General features: G+C 46.1%; 1 protein-coding gene across 7 annotated transcripts in view; it reads left to right on the forward strand.

The window, feature by feature from the left end:
* Positions 1–2,287: 2,287 nt before the first annotated feature.
* The window catches only part of NLGN4X (neuroligin 4 X-linked), a 289,462-nt gene continuing 273,861 nt past the window's right edge, over positions 2,288–17,888 (forward strand). Inside the window, exon 1 of one of the 7 annotated variants that reach the window (XM_078065083.1) lies at positions 2,288–2,888. The gene's annotated coding sequence lies outside the window, so the exon portion shown is untranslated. Of the gene's footprint in view, positions 2,889–3,279; positions 3,432–3,542; positions 3,821–4,959; positions 5,101–5,499; positions 5,761–17,888 lie in introns of those variants that run through there. The other 6 variants (XM_036068458.2, XM_078065085.1, XM_078065084.1 and 3 more) reach the window with 6 other exon arrangements.

Consider the following 17,888-nt stretch of genomic DNA (forward strand, 5'->3'; position numbering starts at 1 on the left):
TATTTTGTTAAAGCTTAATAAGATCATTCAGACCAGGTAACAGATCTCAGGAAACAGGTCTGGTACTCAACCAACCCACCGCCCACACTAAGACAGCCATTAAGATCTTACCCATGGATCCAAGCTCTCCCTCTCCAAGTTCACGTTTTTTTATGCTGCCTTAATATATTTAGACATGACCTTTCCTACACCCCTATCAATTGCTGTATTCCTTTTCTTCTCTCTCACTCCTTTCTCTCCATTATTCAGGACATTTCTCTAGGACATTCACCCTTCCAAGAGACTCAGAAAATTATCTCCTTTGCTTTCAGAGTTTTGTCCCCTCCAACTCATTCTCCATTGTGATTGTCCTAAAATGTAGATCTGATTCTTTCTCTCCTACTGTGGCTTATACTATGTTATCGGTGCCCTACTGTCAATGGGATAAATTCCATCTGTTCAGCATGGTATTCAGCATCCTCCATACATAGGTCTCAGGACACGTCTTCACCCTCTTGTTTCACCTCCCTTGTTTGCACACTCCGTGCCCTGCTCACACCACACCCCCTCTGCTTCCAATCCCCACCTGCCGGTAGTCGATGATACGCATTATCCACGGTATTTCTGTAGCTTTTTTTTTCTCAACTTCTGCATCTGAACCATGACTACTTACTTCTCTTTCAAAGAAAGACCCTTCCTTCAGCATTTCCACCTCTATGGATCCCAATGAACTCATGCATCAGAGGACTTTTTCCACACCTTGTAATCATTTCCTTTTCTTACCTATTGGCTACCTTGCCCACCAGACCATATGCTTTTTCAAAAATAAATGGGTGTGACTTACTCACAAATGCATTTTCAGTGCTTAGGATTATGCCCGCGCTCAACAAACACTTGAATTCATAAACCAGTCAACTAATTAATTCATTCTTGGCAAAGCCAATGACTTTCTAGACTCCTATAAACTACTGTGTTAAGTGGAAGCTCTTTTCTAAGCTTTGCTTTGGGAAACACATATGTCTACATCTATATTTTGTACTGATATCTATATAGGTCACTGATTTGGGGGAGAGGCCATATTTATTAGCGATACTATTATGTTACTGGATCTCACATAGCTATTCAATAATAGAAGAAAAATATATTTGTATAAAACATATAAGTTTCCTCTATATATGCAGGCATATGTATTTGTATACATCTTTTTGATAAAAGGTCTTTTCATACATAGTATCTCACTTAATCATGCTTAGAAACCCACAAAGACCGATTTTACTGTTTAACAGATGTAATCTCTTGGATTCACAGAATATGACAGACTTTCCAATACGTCAAAGCTAGCAAGGGTAGACACCAAACATGAAAGTAGGTCCCCTGACTCAGTATGCATCACCTTCCCCTTTATTGGCCACCATCCCCCCCCCCCCCCACCGTGAGTTCCTCTCTCAAAACGTGTGAGGAATCCCTAATTATCCCAACACAGCAAATACTGAGTGCTGGTTGGATGCCTCGGTCTGTCGTCTAAGTGCAGAAGCAATAGTGAGGATGTCCTTTGGGTAGGGGACAGTATCTCTTTCCTTTAATAAATAAATTCTTGGGCCTGTGAAATAATTTTAAGAAAAGCGAGCATTAATTTAGAGCTTCTTGCATGTTGAGTCCTTGTGTTAACCCAGCTCATATCACGATGATACGAGGAAGTCTTTACTTCTATCTTCTCCATTTTACGGATGCAGAGACAGACACAGAACATTTAAATCCACGCCTGAGGTCATACGCAACTTGAGCCCAAGCAACGTAGTTTTAGCCACCGCACTACACGGCGTCCCCTGACTTATCACTTAGGGACCCTCAGACATTGCCCATGCAGAGCCAACTCCTTCTAAGCCAATGATAAATACCAGCTCATATCACCAAAGTTAGAATTGGCCAGGAAAAGATAAACTCCTGGACCCTGGAAGCAAAGATGAGCTATTTAAAAATAACTGGCCAAATCCTAGCAACATCTCCAGGGTTGTGTATCCATCAAAAACATGACTGTATCAGAAAAGAAACCAACAAAAGCTATCGACCCATCACCTGGGCATCAGGGAGGGTCTGTCCTTTACAGACCTTCCATTGCAATTTGGTGCCAAAAAAAAAAAAAAAAAAAAAAGAAAAGATAGATACTCTTGCTTCCCAATGTAGGCAACAGTAACACATTTGTGAGCCTGACCACAGGGAATAGCTCCTCTCTGCTGGCGCCCTTGCAGTGCAAACCCTCCAAGAGTTAAAGATGTTTGCAAATACTGTAGCGAGTTTGGGGTGGAGGAGAGCCGAGGAGCCAGGGAGCCAGCTTCGTTGCGCGCCCCGTGGTGGCATGGTGGCCCAGTGTGACGCGCTCACCTGTTTCGCCACCCCGGCCCCGGGGATCTCTGCCACAGCTGGTTTGCCCTGGGATTAGCGGCTCTTCGCATTCGCTTGTAGCTGAGGATGTGGTTTCTGTTGGGACCGAGTGCGGAGATCTATTGGTTGCTGGCTTTATAAATTTCATTCAGTTTGGTCCAATAGCAGAGGGGGATCGGGGAGACATCAGGAGCTCTGTCTTCAATCTCCCCTTTTCCTCGCAGACCCGTCTCTGTCTCTCAGCACAGAGCTCTTATTCAGACCTCGCTCTGCCCTTTCCTGCTACGACTCGGTTGCTTTCTCCTCCTGACTCTTTAGGGCCGAAACAACGAATTTCCTCCAAACGGCCGCCGCGGTGGTCCCCACATTCCTTTGGAGGAGCAGCTCTGGTGGGGAATTCGAGAAAGCACCAGCTCCTGGATGCAACACAGCCTCCCCGAATCCTACCCTCAGCCAGGGTTTCCCTAGAAAAATCTGGACGTGTTAAAAAGAGCAGCCCCAGCTAATGCAGCCTTTCCACGACTAAGGTAGGTGCCGTTTTAAGACGTGTCTCTGGGTTCCTGATGCATTTTTAAAGCCTTTTAAACATTCGGACTCGTGTGTGCTCTCCCCAGCAAAAGCCTCACCAAAGGCGCTTGGGCTTCACTTCATCCAGCATTTGTTCTTTCATTTTATTTTGGAAATCCGAACAAGACTTTTCTCCCATCTGCCGCTCCATTTCTTAGGTGTGGGTGGGAGGGTGGACATGTATGTGTGGCGCGTCCTGTGTCAGCTTCATGCACAGCTCCACAGAAACATTTGATTTTTTTTTTTCCTTTTCACTTAAAAAAAAAAAATTGGGGACCCCCTTGGTTTGGAAGCATTTTGCTGCAATCAGCTATTTGAAGGGCTCTGGGGCCGAGTGTGATGTGTTTACAAAGTAGCGCTGTCTTACATACAAATAAACAGAAGAGTGTGGCGGGGAGAGGAGGAAAAAAATTTATCTGCAGTAGGGGGAGAGCAGGAGCTCAGCGCCAGTTCTCTGCAAACCGGGACTGGAGATACACAGACAAGACTACTTCTGCAAGACTGTGAGCAACCACGGGCTTTTTGTTTTGTTTTGTTTTTTTTCTCCCCCCCCCCCTTTTTTCCCCCTCCTGTTCTTTAAGGAAACTCAGCTACCACCTCCTCGGGTGCTTTTTTTGGCGCGGGGGGGTTAACCAGAGAGAAAAAAGGAAAACAGGCTTGGCTGGGGTTGCATTAAGCGATTTTTTTTTTTTTTCCTCCGTCGTCTGCTGGCCTCGTAGAAGATGACGGGTGATGTGATGCACGAAATAACGCACGTGATTGATTAGGACCTGGCTGGGCTTTGCTGGGGAGCGACCCGGGCGCGCCGGAGACCCCGGGTGGAGACCAAATGACGGTAGCTTCGAGCTGTTTCTGCAGAGCTGGGGAGCGGGCTCCATGCCCCCCTTTTCCCGTGCGTGTGGGTAGGGGGGAGGCAAGCGGAGTTAAGGGGGGGAGGGTGGTGTTTTGCTGCTTCGGGAGCCTTTGGGTCTGGCCTGGACCTTTTCGGGGGGCACGCAGCTGCCTGGCGAGCACCATCCCCGCGCTGCTTGCTTGTCTGCCGGACCACAAAAGTTGGTAGCTGCGGGGACAGGCGCCGGGCGCCGCAGCCCGGGTCTCAGGGGGATGCAGACCCCAAGTCGCTGCCCACAGAGAACCCGGTTCCCGGGAGCAGAGCTCGCGGGGCGCACGGCCGGCCGGTACCCTGGCCTGTGCTGGAGGTGGGGAGTCTGGGGAGTCGGTTCCGATATGTGGGCCCCCCCATGGCCTCGGGCAACCTAGCACAAACCCCCATCCCAAAGCTCTCCGCCGTCCCGCGCTGCAAATTCCCTCCTGCCCCCCCACCCCCAGCCCACTCCGGCGTTCGCGGCCGATTTCTCCCACCCCCACCCCCAATCCCGCGCGGCTCGGCCTGGCCCCCCTCCCACTCCAGTGGGCAGAGCTGAGCGCAAAGATCCGGCTCCCGGCTGCCCGAGGCGGGGGTGGGGGCACAATGGGGAGTGGGCGCGGGGCTGTGAGACCCCGGAGCCAGCCGGTGAACTTGAGTCCCGCCCCCTCCCCCAGGCCGCGGCGGCGCCCCTTAGCCCGACCTGCGGACGTGCGTGCGTGCGGGCGGGGGTGGGCGGTGGGGGCGAGTGTCGCTCGGCTGCAGACCCTGCGGGGGGATCGGGGCTGGCGGTGGTGCGCGCAGGGGCCGACCCCTCGGCTGTCCCCTCCCCCGCCCGCTCTCCCGGACGCCCGCCGCCTCCCCGGGCGCGCTCGCCTGGCTGCCTGCTGGACGCCCCCCCGCCTCCCCGCCCGCGCCCCCCGACCCTGCCCCGGCTCCCTCGGCCCTTGGCGGGCGCGCGGGCTCCGAGTCCTCGGCGCGGGTCTCCCGGGCCGGCCCCGGGGTCTGCGCGCCCAGTTCGGGGCCCCGTGCGGCGCGCAGCCCTGGGCCCGGGCGCACCATTCCGGCGCCCGCTCGCCGCCAGACACAGCGCCCTTCCTTCCCCGGGGCGGGGGCGCTCGGAGCCCCGCACCCCCGGGCCCGCGGGACCACCTGGGAGCGCGCGTCCCGCTCGGAGGGCGAGGGGCGCGGGGAGGACGTCCTCCGCATCCCTCCCGCCCCTGCCCCAGCAAAGGCTTGCTCCCTTTATTTTTTTTTTGGTTGCGGGTTGTCTTTGCTCTGACTCCTTCTCCTGAACCGACCGGCAGGTGCGGGTCTCTTTCTATTTATTATCGGGGTCGGGGGGGAGGGGACGCAGCAGGCAGCGTTGGGGGGCCCGGGGGTGGCTGGGGGGCCGGCCCCCGCGGTGTGTCCCGGCCGCAGCTCTGGCCAGGCGCCGGGTGCGCGGACTGCGTTAACCCGAGCGCGCCGGCGAGACTGGGGCGAGCGAGCACCGCGGATCCCAGTCTGTCTTTTGGACCCAACTTAAGAAATTTGGGGTGGGGGCTGCTGGGTGGGGGTTCTTAAATCTAGCAGGTGCTGTTCTTGCGAGCAGAATCCACAAGGTGGTAGTATGGATTCTTCTTTTGATTGGATTTTTTTTTTTTCCCCCTATTTGGTCAGTTGTGGGGGGGGGAACGGTTTTATGTGCTCATATCCTATGCGTTTTGGAAGGGATCTACCGCTGGATCGGCTCCCACATCCAGGGCGCGTTGCATTAACTGTCTTCTAGTGAGAGGTGGGGCGAGCGAGGTCCGTGCCCGGAGTCAGCACTTAGCAGGATTTGAGGGACGCAGAGAAGCAAAAAGAAAAAGAAAAAAAAAGAAAAAGAAAAAGTTTAGGGAGACCTAGTTATCGTGGTGCAGAATTTCCAGTCTGTGTGGGCGTTCCGCAGGCAATACGCAAGGGCCAGGTGAAGACCATTGTTGGTAGGTAACCTCCTTCCGCCAGAAATTAAATGACCAGGACAGAAGAAAGATCTGACTTTCCATCAGAACAAACCAACAGCAGCCGCTAACCGAGCTCCACGGTTGGAAGGGAGATGCTTAACCGGTTTCCTAGAGGGTGGCAGAGCGCAGAGAAATGAGCAGACTGCACAGAAATCTGCGCTTTTGTGGGGGCGGTGGGGAGCGGGCTGGGGGGGCAGAGTGGAGAAGTATTCCATGCCTTCAGTTGTCTGTAGGAAGGGGTTAACAGCAATTGTGAAAATCTCAGACAGACGGTTAATGGCACATTGTTGCATCCATCCCTTATTTCCAGAAAAAAAAAAAAAATCTGGGTTTTGTATTTGTATTCGTCCCCATGTCGAGAAGATAAGAATTTCACGGAGGGTTCTGCAACTATATATATTTTTTTCAGATTAGACTTCCAGAATTGTGTTATCCAAGGAAATCCAATATGTATATATATACTATATATATATATATGGTTTATATGTATGGCATATATTTGTAGACATGGCCGTTTTCAAGAGTATCATCCTTGACGTGTAAGAAAATGATCAGGACCAGTTGTAGCAAGTGGAAAATTACTTCATCAGTTTTAAATCACTGAATTCAAATGAGAGGATTGTGTTCTTTGGGAAGCCAGAATGATTTGGAGCAGGAATTGAATGATAATTGTATTTTCATAATAATAGCTGTGCTTGGAAGCCGTCTTTAAGGTGTTTTGACATATTTTTCTTGGATAAAGAAATTGTTGCTTTCCTTTGTATTTTTTTTTTCTTAAATAATGCTGAATGTAGGTTTGGCCTTAAATCCAGCGATCCAGCTAATTTTTACCCAAATCTAAGAATAGAAAAAGATACTTGATACATAACTGATACATAACTAAGGGGCAGGAACAGAGCTGTTGCTAAATTTGCAAGTGAATGAACTTGAGGATTGTCAAAAGTTCATTATTATTATTATTTTTTTGGCATGGAATGTGTAGACTAATGATAAGTATATGGGGGTTTTTCTTTATTTCTGACCTTGGCCTTTTCATTTGGTTTTCTTTGTAGTAATTTGTGGAAAGCTTCTGGTCTCTGCACAAAGATAGCGTGCTTACTGACTAAGCCTGTTACATTGCTTTCAGAATGTGCAAGGGTCTTTTTCAGAACTCTTTAGAATATAGGCGCTCTTATGCCCAGACCACAAAAAAAAAAAAAAAAAAAAAAAAAGCCTGGAGATGGTTTTCACAAAAGTAAACATTCAAGTGTGCATGGGATCCGGCCTCTGTTTAAGATTGTCTCGTTTTAATTGGAGCTCCATATTTTAAACATTGAGTATATGGTTGAGTATGGTCAGTAATGCAACTTGTTGATGGAATTTATTTTATTCCAATGAAGTTTCAAGATAAACATATTTTAAGTTCCTAAATCCTCACTCTGCAGATAGGCTTCTCTGGTTAAAACATTGGGAGAGCTGATTTCAGTATGCTGATTTCAAGTGTAAGGAACACTTTTTTTTTTCTTTTTTGTATATAAACCAGTCTGTGTCCTTTCTATAATGTTTTCCACCTTAACGATATATGTTCTATTCCCAAATGAGAAAAATATGTTCAGGGGTTAGTTTAAACCAGTTGTGCAATTTTTTTTTTTTTTTTCCTGGATACCATATCCTTTGAGAAGAGACTTCATGTTCTACTTAATTACGTTAAATGATAATAATGATGTGAAGACAGACTGTGCCTTCTATGTCATAACAGCTGATTTCTTAAACTTGTCAGCTATCAGTTTCCGATCCAATAGACCGTGTCTGCCCGGTCAGGGAGAGAAAGTGAGAATCTCGGAGGTGAAGGCCACGTGGTCGTAGGCAATTAGGTCATCTCTTGTGCGCTCATTCATGGGCCATTCGCTCAATGAATATTTTCCAGTTTTGTCATTTTTCTCTCAACAACCTACATGGGGCCTTTCAAAGCCTCCACTGTTCTTTGGTTCGTGAATGGCACGATGGGAAACCCTCCTTTTCTTGGGGAGAACAGAGGAACAGAAATGAGCAGGGGGTAGAAATCAACTGGTGCAGCCTAGACGTTCGCCATTTTGCTGTCGATGGCCTTTCCGCAAACATGCATGCGAAGCTTTTCTCTCTGCGGCGGTTATAACTAAACAAAGATAAATAAAAGGCTCCTAAACTCACAGCAACGGAAGGTCGGTAGAGGGGCACAGCCAGTCCCCTTAGGGCTCTCTTCAAACTCCAGACACTGAGTGCTGAGTTCACCTGTTGCGGGTGTTTGCATACCTGAGCTCCACCTGCCTGCGCAAATTGGCCAGTTTCCGGAATGATCCTCTTATCTCACCCCACCCCCCCTTCCTCCCGGAGGTGGTACCTGAAGGAAAACAAACCAAACCCCAATGAACATAAACTATGGAGTAAGATGAGGTTGTATTGAACTGATTCCAGAGGGGAAAAGAGTAATCTTTGTATAATTTAGGGAGGAAATGAGGAAGCATAAAGCCTAAAACCTCATTGGAATAAATCTCCAGGAGACAGATCTTTATTCAGGATAGTGTTAATGAAATGGCATGTGCTTTCACAGCTGTTTGGAAATGTGTGGAAATTATCCAGAGTTTTGTTTGGGTGGCTTTATTTAAAATGTATGTTCTATAAATAGGGAGTCCCTACAGTAACTGAGTTCTATTTTGGGCTTACAATGGGACCTTCTTGGTTCTGCATGTTAATGTTGCTGAGCATTCTGGTTTCAAGAGGCTAATTCTTCATGGGATGATGAGACCCTGCATCTTGAAGTTATCATTCCAGGTACATTTTTAAATTTTATTTTGTTGGGGTAAGAGCATGGAAGCTGAGATCTGCCCTCTTAGCAAACTTTTCAGCGAACAACACAGTATTGCTGACGCTCGGTACAAGGTTGTGTTGCTCATCTCTAGAATTTACTCACCTGGCTTAGCTGAAAGGTTATGCCCATTGATTGCTAATGCCCATTTCTCACTTTACCCAGCCCCTGGCAACCAGCATTCCACTCTATGAGTTTTGGAATTTGACTATGTTACATACTTGAAGGCATCAGTCAGCTCCTCTTCTAGGCTCCATTGCCTTTTGTGTTTCTGCTTGCTTGCTCTTTTTTTTTTTTTTTTTTTGCCCAGGAGGAGCAAAGGATACATATTTTGCAAAGTGCACTTCTTTAAAGTGTGGAACCTTGCCTGCTCTCTCTGGACAATAAAAAGAAACGACTTGGTTAGTTTGAAGTTGCGTTTCTTGGTCAGGTTTTGGATCCTTCAAAAAAAAAGAACCAGGGTTAATGACCCTGAGTGGCACTGATGGGAAACAGCATTGAAGGTTGATGCTCATTTTTGCAAAGTGTGGCAAAGGTGTCTTGGTGTGTTCCCACGGCTCTGATGGGATTTGCTCTCGGTGTCATTTTCCTTGTTTCGTATTTCAACATCACCAAGGCTTGGTTCAGAACTGGGGCACGGACGCGTGTTGCATTACTTGGATGGCCTGCGGCATTGAAGGGGTTTTGCTCTCTTGAACAATGGGGTGGGGTGTGGAGACCAGAACCCCATGAGATCATGTGCCTTCATTGTTTGCAAATGCTTCCTACTTAAGGATAGCTGTGAATGCACTAGGGGCGAAACAGAAAAACACTTTTTTTTTTAAACAAATGCATCACCTGTACCAGTCAGATATGCCCTTGTGGTCTAAAGGAATGTGGTAATAATTGAAACGTGTGTGTTTATATACACACAGATGCCCAGATTCACAAGCATAACCAAGAGCTATTTCTTTCTTTTTTTTTTTTTTTTTTAAGATTTATTTATTTATTTGAGAGATTGAGCACGCAGAGGCAGGGGTAGAGGGAGAAGCGGATTCCCCACTGAGCAGAGAGCCTGATGCGGGACTCGATCCCAGGACCCTGAGATCATGACCTGAGCTGAAGGCAGATGCTTAACCAACTGAGCCACCCAGGCGCCCTGCCAAGAGCTTTTTCTTGCATAAAATGTTTTTTTTTTCAGCCAGTGCAACACATTACACCTACACAAAATATACTAGAAGGAAAGATGTGATTTTGTCCCATTTTCCCCGTTTTTCGTGCCTCCTCTCTGTCATGTACCAATCATACGTCATACTGAAATATTCGTCATGTGAGTGACCTGCAAAGCGCTTGTGAGTATTTCTCATTTGAGGGTGAAGACGTTCATTCGTAATGGGACCTAAATAAATGGAGAGTATGTATTTAGGGGCAACTATCCACGATCTCCATGCGTCCTTGAAGTTTTGTCTCCTAATTGGAGCCATATTTCCTAACAAGTTATCCATCACCCACGTTAATGGTGAAATCATCTATATGATCATTGCAATAAGATGCTACCCCTTCACGGACATCGATCTCGTAGCTTCTTGCATACTGGGATGGAGAAATGCACAATTTCTCCACGGACCAAACTGGGCCCTCCTTTGAAAAGGCTAAGCCCATCACCCTTTTATCTGCCTTGCCCTTTATTTGTTTGGTGCCATAGGGGCTGTGTGGAGAGGCTGTGGCCATTGAAACGTTGTGGCATTGTATTAGCACAGAAGAGAAACCCAGTGATTCCTTTCATAAACACCCAGAAGCTTGAAGCCACAACAGTTGAGAAACTCACAATAGTCTCTTTATGGTCTTGGGTCCCTCCCTTCCTGCAGAACTCCTCTGCATTCCCATTCCGCCCGGACTGTTCATTCATGTGGCGCCTACCCGCGAAGCACTGAGAAATCCCAGCAGACAGTCACTGGGGAAGGTGAATGCGTGCAGCTTGGCTCTCCTCTCCTGGCTTTTCACTCCCCCACCGGGCACGGGGTCTTTAGAAATAGGATTCCACATTACAAGACTGCAAACACACTGAGGTCCCCAGCATATCAATATGTTAGCGTGTAGGCATGAGTGGCCTCTAGACACTTAAAGCCACAACATAACTAGGAGCTGTTTCTTTTTTCTTTTTTTTAAGATTTTATTTATTTATTTGAGAGAGAGAGCATGACCTGGGGGAGAGGCAGATGGTGAGAAAGAGACAGATCCCAGGACCCCGGGATCATGACCTGAGCCAAAGGCAGACGCTCAACCGACTGAGCCACCCAGGAGCCCCAACTCTGAACTGTTTCTTGCATAAAATAATTTTATTGGCAAATCGTATCTAGAAACCTTGCATCATTTAACTAGCCAAATTTCATTTAAAAATGTATACAATTACTAGTATATAGGATTACATTTATATACAGTCATTATTGTACTTCTGTGCTATCCATTTATATAATTATATTTACATTCAATTTATGTAATTGATGAAGAAAGCCTTCATCATCTAAACTTGGTATATTTCACAATTCACTGGAAAGCTTTTATATATCTTTTTTTTAACTTTTAGATATCTTGATGAATGAATTCATTTAGACATAGATTATATCTACAATTACGTGTTTTATAATTTTATATAAATATATAGTCTACATAATAAATTACTACATCAAAAATTACTGTAAATATATAGTACATTTGTAGATCTAGGTAGATAGACAGTCCTGCATTTTCCAGAAGAAAGTATCGTATGTGGTGAGTAGGTTTCCAGGCTGGTCCACAGTATCGATATTTAATGGTCCACAGAAACTATCCACAGAAACTACAGCTTGGAAGATCTATTACCGCGCGTGCATGTGGGGAGAGGCATATTGCAGTCCTCATGGAAATGTAATTAATTCATATCTTGTGTGCTTTTGTGAACCATTTGGGACCTCTTCTGTCAGGGGGACCATGTAGCTAGCCATGCATCTTTCCTGCTTGGATGGGTAGGCAACTTCTTCTCCTCTCCAGAAAGACTCTGAACACCTGAAACTAATTGTGTGTCAATGACATTCCAAAAAAAAAAAAAAAAGCATACCATACAAAAAAGACTGCAACTATCTACGGGTACGTGGGCAGGAAAGACGGCCATGAGCATGGGGGTGGTGGTGGCCAGAGCACCCGGTCTGTGCATCTGTCTGCCCACCATGCGATACGTTCTGTTGGTCTCTTGGTGGCCTTGTTCAACATGAAAAACCAGTATGGTAGACTCAGGAATGGAGCTCCTTAGTGAGCCCTGGCAGGAAAGAAATTGCGTGACTAAGGTATTTCTGTGTTTTTCTGGAAAACTAGCTTCTTCTTGCACTAGAGGTTTGTTTCTTGTGTTTGCTCTTGCTTTCTTCCCTTGAGCTATTTGATTGAAGAGGTACTATATGCCAGTTATAGGCTGGGGGGTAAGTTTAGTGCTGGTAGTAAAGAGATGAATTGGGAATATGCCAAAACTCTCAAAAACCCCTGGGTGTGAATGCTCATAAGAACGTGGTTAAGGTCTTTGGGTCATGAATGTATCACCCCCTCCTGTTTGTGGTGTGTATTACGGGTTCTCCCCTTCTGTCCCTGCCCCCCCCTTGCTTCCTAGCTCTCTTCTGTTTTGGGGAGTAATGAGATCTCTTTGGTCCTTAAAGGGCTGAAGGAATCATAAACTTAACTAGATAAGAGGCAGAGATCAAATCGTCAGGAAACAGTAGCAAATCGTAACAGCAAAGAGTTTCCATGACAATCTGAAAGGATCCTTCTCTTGCCATATGTGTGCGGCTGGGTCTCTTTTTAAAAGCTGTCAAACCCCATATTTGTAAAACACTGATTTTCAGTTCGGCAAATCTATGAGTAAACGCATAAAGCAGAGGACTTTGACTCCACCAAGAACGGCATGCTCCTGAGACATTTTTGCTGTGCTGCTTGTATGAGCCTTCGGTGGTAGACATGTTCTCGTCGATCCCCGCCGGTTCCTTATGGTCATTATAAAAATCAACAGGGAATTGTTAGCTCTGTCAGCATCCCAAAGGCGTGAGCAGCACCTTGACTCCTACTGTCCCTGAGTCTCGGAAATTGAAAGATCACAGATAATCAGCTCATACTGCACCACCGTTGCTGGAATCTCTTTTTTCCACCACGTGAGATCTTTCAGCTTCACGCACCAGCCTTGAAAATAGACCACGTCACTCGGATGGGCAAGATGACATTGTCCCAGAGAAAGGTTTTCTCTTGTGGCGATTCTTTCAAAAATCATGCAAAAGTGATAGCAATTGATGGAAAGAGTTCCGAATCCGAGATTCTCTCTTGAGGAGGATGCCAGCTCAACTAATTTTGGAGAACTTCACCTGTCATACCCCTCTCTTGAATTTTACCCTGAAGACAGGCACATTAAGGACTTGGGGAGCCTCGTGCTAATGGATTCAGGGACGTGACAGATAATTTCAGATTCCTTGTAATGAGTGTTAACCCAAATTACATAACTATCATCACAGAACTATGTTGAGAATCCTTGTATTATATTTTATTGACAGAGCAGAAAGAAGAACTAAGAGAATCTAATGTTCCTTGAGAGTGTTTCAATTGTCAGGGTAATCTGCACAAATAATCTTGCTATTCTTTCCCCCCCCCATTACATTTATGTATTTAATATCTGTTGAAGGCTAAAAAGACTATGTTGTTTATTATCCATATGACAATCCATTTAACAATGCCATTTTGCATCTCTTTCATAGAAATTTAAAAAAATATTGTGTGGGGTGGGTAGAAACAGTAAAACATGAACCAAAGTCTTATGATTCAGAACAAGGAAGTTTTATATCAGAATCTCCCTTCTAGTGTGTGTGTGTGTGTGTGTGTGTGTGTGCATGTGTGTGTTTAATCTCTCATGTCCTATGTTCACTGTTACAAAATAATGGCTTAATTCAATGTTGATAAATCTTTTTCAAATAGTTAAAGGCAAAATCACCAGGGCCATAGAGCTTAAATATTAGCAGTCAGGTTCATTTTATAGTTTTCAGATGAAGATGGTAACACTGTTATATTTTAGCTACATTAAGAGGACAAAGTCCTAGAGTTGGACAGATAGGTGAAGATGTTCCATACGGGGTGGGGAGGTGACCTGGAGCCTTGGCAAAAAGAAGGCTGCCTGGCCTAGGGGACGCTGGGGTGATACGTGTGCCCCAGACGTAAGCCAGCGGGAGCTGGGAGACCCAGATTTCATTTAACACTGCCTAATGTGAGTGTTCCATGTCACCTTTTTTTTTTTAAAGATTTTATTTATTCATTTGAGACACAGAGATACAGAGAGAGAGAGCATGAGCAGGGGGAGAGGCAGAGGGAGAAGGAGAAGCAGGCTCCCCGTTGAGCCAGGAGCCCGACGTGGGGCTCGATCCCAGGATCCTGGGATCATGACCTGAGCCGAAGGCAGATGCTTAACCATCCGAGCCACGCAGGCGCCCCCCTGCGTGTATATATTGTAAACCGTGCACGTGCTGAGCTCATTCTGTGCGAAGAGCTGCAATAGTAAGGATCGCATTACAGAGAATTATTTGGAATTCATGCCGTTAGAGAATTAGAATCCTTGGGAAGTAGACATTTGGGGAAAAAAAAATACAAAAAAATACCCCCCTAAGGCCAACATCTTACTTTGGATTCGACTTTGTCTGTTAGCACAGAGTTCAGGGTAAGTAGCTGAAATGTGTACCCCAGCAGTTGACGCAGGAGAAAATGGTTCTCTCCGAGGAAAATGGTAAAGCAGACCCAGGGAGAAAGTCTAAGTTACATGAAAATTAAGTAATAGTTAAATGTGCAGGAGGGCGCCTGGGTGGCTCAGTCGGTGAAGCGTCTGCCTTTGGTTCGGGTCGTGATCTCAGGGTCCTGGGATTGAGTCCTGTGTCGCAGGGAGCCTGCTTCTCCATCTCCCTCTCCCCTGCCCCAACTCATGCTCTCTCTGTCTCTCTCAAATAAATAAATAATCTTTTAAAAAAATAGTTAAATATGCAGAGAAAGATCGTACAGTGCTCCCCCCTCATCCCTGGATTTCAGTTACCCCTGGGTCTTAATGCTGTCCCCTGTGTTGAGGAAGAAGGTACGTCTCCTCCTGACCTAGCCTCCCACTTGGACAGGTCACAACACCTGCATTCTGCCCTTCACCTCCCCCGGCAGGCATCGGATCATTTCCCCTCATCACGCGAGGGAGGGTGAGGACAGGACAAGAAGGTATTTTGAGAGACAGACCACATTCACATCACTTCTATTAGAATGTATGATTATACTTGTTCTTTTGGATTATGAGTTATTGTGACTCTCTTACTGCATCACATTTATAAATTAAACTTTATAATAGGTATGCATGTATGCTATATGTGGGGTTTGGTACTCTCTGCCGTTTCAGGCATGCACGGGGAGGTCCTGAATCGTATCCCCCACAGAGGGGGGGGACCCTTGTATAAAGCAGGGATTCTAGAATGGCAGAGCAGAAAGTGGGAGAAAACTGAAGTTGTTATAGCATAAAACAGCAATGTGAAAGGAGTGCTAGGTGGTGAATTGTAGAGCATGCAAAAACGGGCAACAAAATTATTACAAAACAACAAAACTGGGGGCACCCGGGTGGCTCAGTTTAGCACCTGACTTTTGGTTTCGGCTCAGGTCGTGATCCCACAGTCGTGAGATCGAGCCCCACTTCGGGCTCTGCACTCAGCATGGAGTCTGCTTGAGATTCTCTCTCCCTCTCCCTCCCCCTCACTCTGTCGCTCTAATAAGTAAATAAATATAATCTTAAAACAACAACAACAACAAACCCCCACACAACCCAATAAAACTGGAAGGTAGTCATGGTAGTTATTTGTAATGTGGGAAAAATACCATCTCAACAAAAGACTCCTGACAGTCTAGGTTCATAGTAGAAATCAAACGGTAGCATATTATGAGGATGAATCAGTTCACACATTTCTTCAATTCTTTGTGCAAAGGTGTTTTATGATATATATATAAATATATATATAGAAACAGCATATTTTATGTTGGTTTTCTATATATAAAATATATATAACATGCATGCATATTTTATACATAAAAAACCTACATGTATACTGATATTTTATATATTTATCTGATTTATATATTTTTTATATAAAATATCAGCATACACATGTAAATATATAAATATACATCAGTATATATAATTGATAGCTATATAATTTAAGTATATAAGTTATATAAATATTCATATATATTCACATATGTATACATAATTTACTTTTTATTGGGAAACCTATCTTTCTGAAGATTTTTAGTGTATGTGCTGCCGAAGCGAGCGGTTTCTGAAGAGTCTTTTTTTAATGTTTTATTTATTTATTTGAGAGAGGGCGAGAGAGAGCATGAGCTGGGGGAGGGGCAGAGGGAGAGGGAGGAAACAGACTCCCGCCGAGCAGGAAGCCCGATGCGGGACTCGATCCCAGGACCCTGAGATCATGACCTGAGCCAAAGGCGGGCACTTCACCGACCGACCGAGCCCCCCAGGCGTCCCCTGAAGGTTTGTAAAAGACAAAACGTACCCTGCATTCTGTAATAGCATATCGGAATCGGTAAAAATGCAAACCTATTAGTTACAGCGACAAACTTGTGTTCTTACAATTCTATTGCTAAACCTTTCCAAGGTCCCTGTTTACCTTTTCTCTCTTTTAAGGATGAGACAACGAGGAGGGGAAGCAGGTTGCAATGCTATATTTAACCATAAACTATACCCCCCCCCCACCGCCCCCAAATAGGCTGTTTCATTCAGAGAAACCACAGCTGAGCCTGCAAATCCGCAGCATCTGCGGGGCCTCAGGGCGTGCCTGGAGCGAGGCGCGGAGCCCGGGGCGTTCTGTGACACGTTGCCGGGCATCCCTGGGTCTCCCAGGTGTTGAAACAGCTATCGGTGACCATGCCACCCACGGTCTTTGCTTCCTCTGGTTTCTCTTCAAACTTGCGGGTTGGCAAATTCTCTCTGGAGGAAGGACCCCGTAAACTGCATGTGTTCCTAATGGTGTTGCCAGTCATCTGTGGTGGGTGAGGCAGGTGGCTCCTGGGGCTGATCCTCCCCAGAGCTTCTCTTCCTTCCTCCTCTCCTCCTCCTCTGCTCTGACAACCTTCCCAGCCTGCTTCCCAGGACAAACAAGTAGCTGCTATGTAAGCTTTGTGGCTATTTCAATTTTATGGATTATTTTTTTCGGGGTGGGGAGAGGGTATGGAGTGCAGGGTGCAGTGATTCTAGAAAAGTATACGTCTTCATCCACTTGCAGTTGGGGGAATAGAAAAATCCGCCTCAGTGATGATTAAATTGCCTTTATCACATACAACATAGAGTTTGTTGGAATATTCATGATAATACCAGGCAATAACTTTAGGATCACAGATTGTTAGGGCTTGTAAGAAACCGAACAAACGTTTGTATTCCCCTCCATTTATGTGGAAAGAAAGTGAGTCACATGGAGCTTCCATGATTTATCCCAGCTGGTGGGTACTTTTATTTATTTTACTTAATTTAAAGATTTTATTTATTTGAGAGAGAGCATGAGCGTAGGGGAGAGGGAGAGGGAGAAGCAGGTTCTCCGCTGAGCAGGGAGCCGGACGTGGGGCTCGATCCCAGGACCCCAAGGTCATGACCTGAGCCTAAGGCAGATGCTTAACTGACTAAGCCACTCAGGTGCCCCTGCTCAGTACTTTTAAAACACTGTTCACGAAACTGAAGGGGAATTGCCTGAAATTTCAGGGTCTGATACATCTCTGTTTCCCAAATCATCCTATGCATTCACAGAACAAAGCACACGAGGTCAGTTTCGAAACCTGCTTTTCTTTGCAGAAATTTAACAAGGTAAATGATTTTGCTGACAGGTGCCAGGGGAGGTCTTCAGCTGGGGGCGGGGGGACGGAGGGAAGGCAGATCAGGGCGCTCGGTCCACAGGAGCTGGTCTGTGCATGTCCTGTCTTGGCATGGTATCTTTTGATTACCCCAATCTGGGGGTGACTCCGCGAAACCTGTTTTTTGCTTAATTGGAGTATGATTAGCATACAATGTTATGTGAGTTTCAGGTGTATGATATTGATTCGAAATGCTATAGATTCCTCCATGCTCCCGGTGAGAGGTGTATTACAATATCATTAACTCTATTCCCTGTGCTGTACTTCTCATCCCTGTGAGTTATTTTTATAACCCGGAGGCTGTCCCTCTGAACCCCCTTCACCTGTTTCTCCCATCCCCACCACCGCCCCCTGCGCGCCCTCTGGA

This window comes from Halichoerus grypus, chromosome X, assembly GCF_964656455.1.
Source record: "Halichoerus grypus chromosome X, mHalGry1.hap1.1, whole genome shotgun sequence".
Taxonomy (NCBI): domain Eukaryota; kingdom Metazoa; phylum Chordata; class Mammalia; order Carnivora; family Phocidae; genus Halichoerus; species Halichoerus grypus.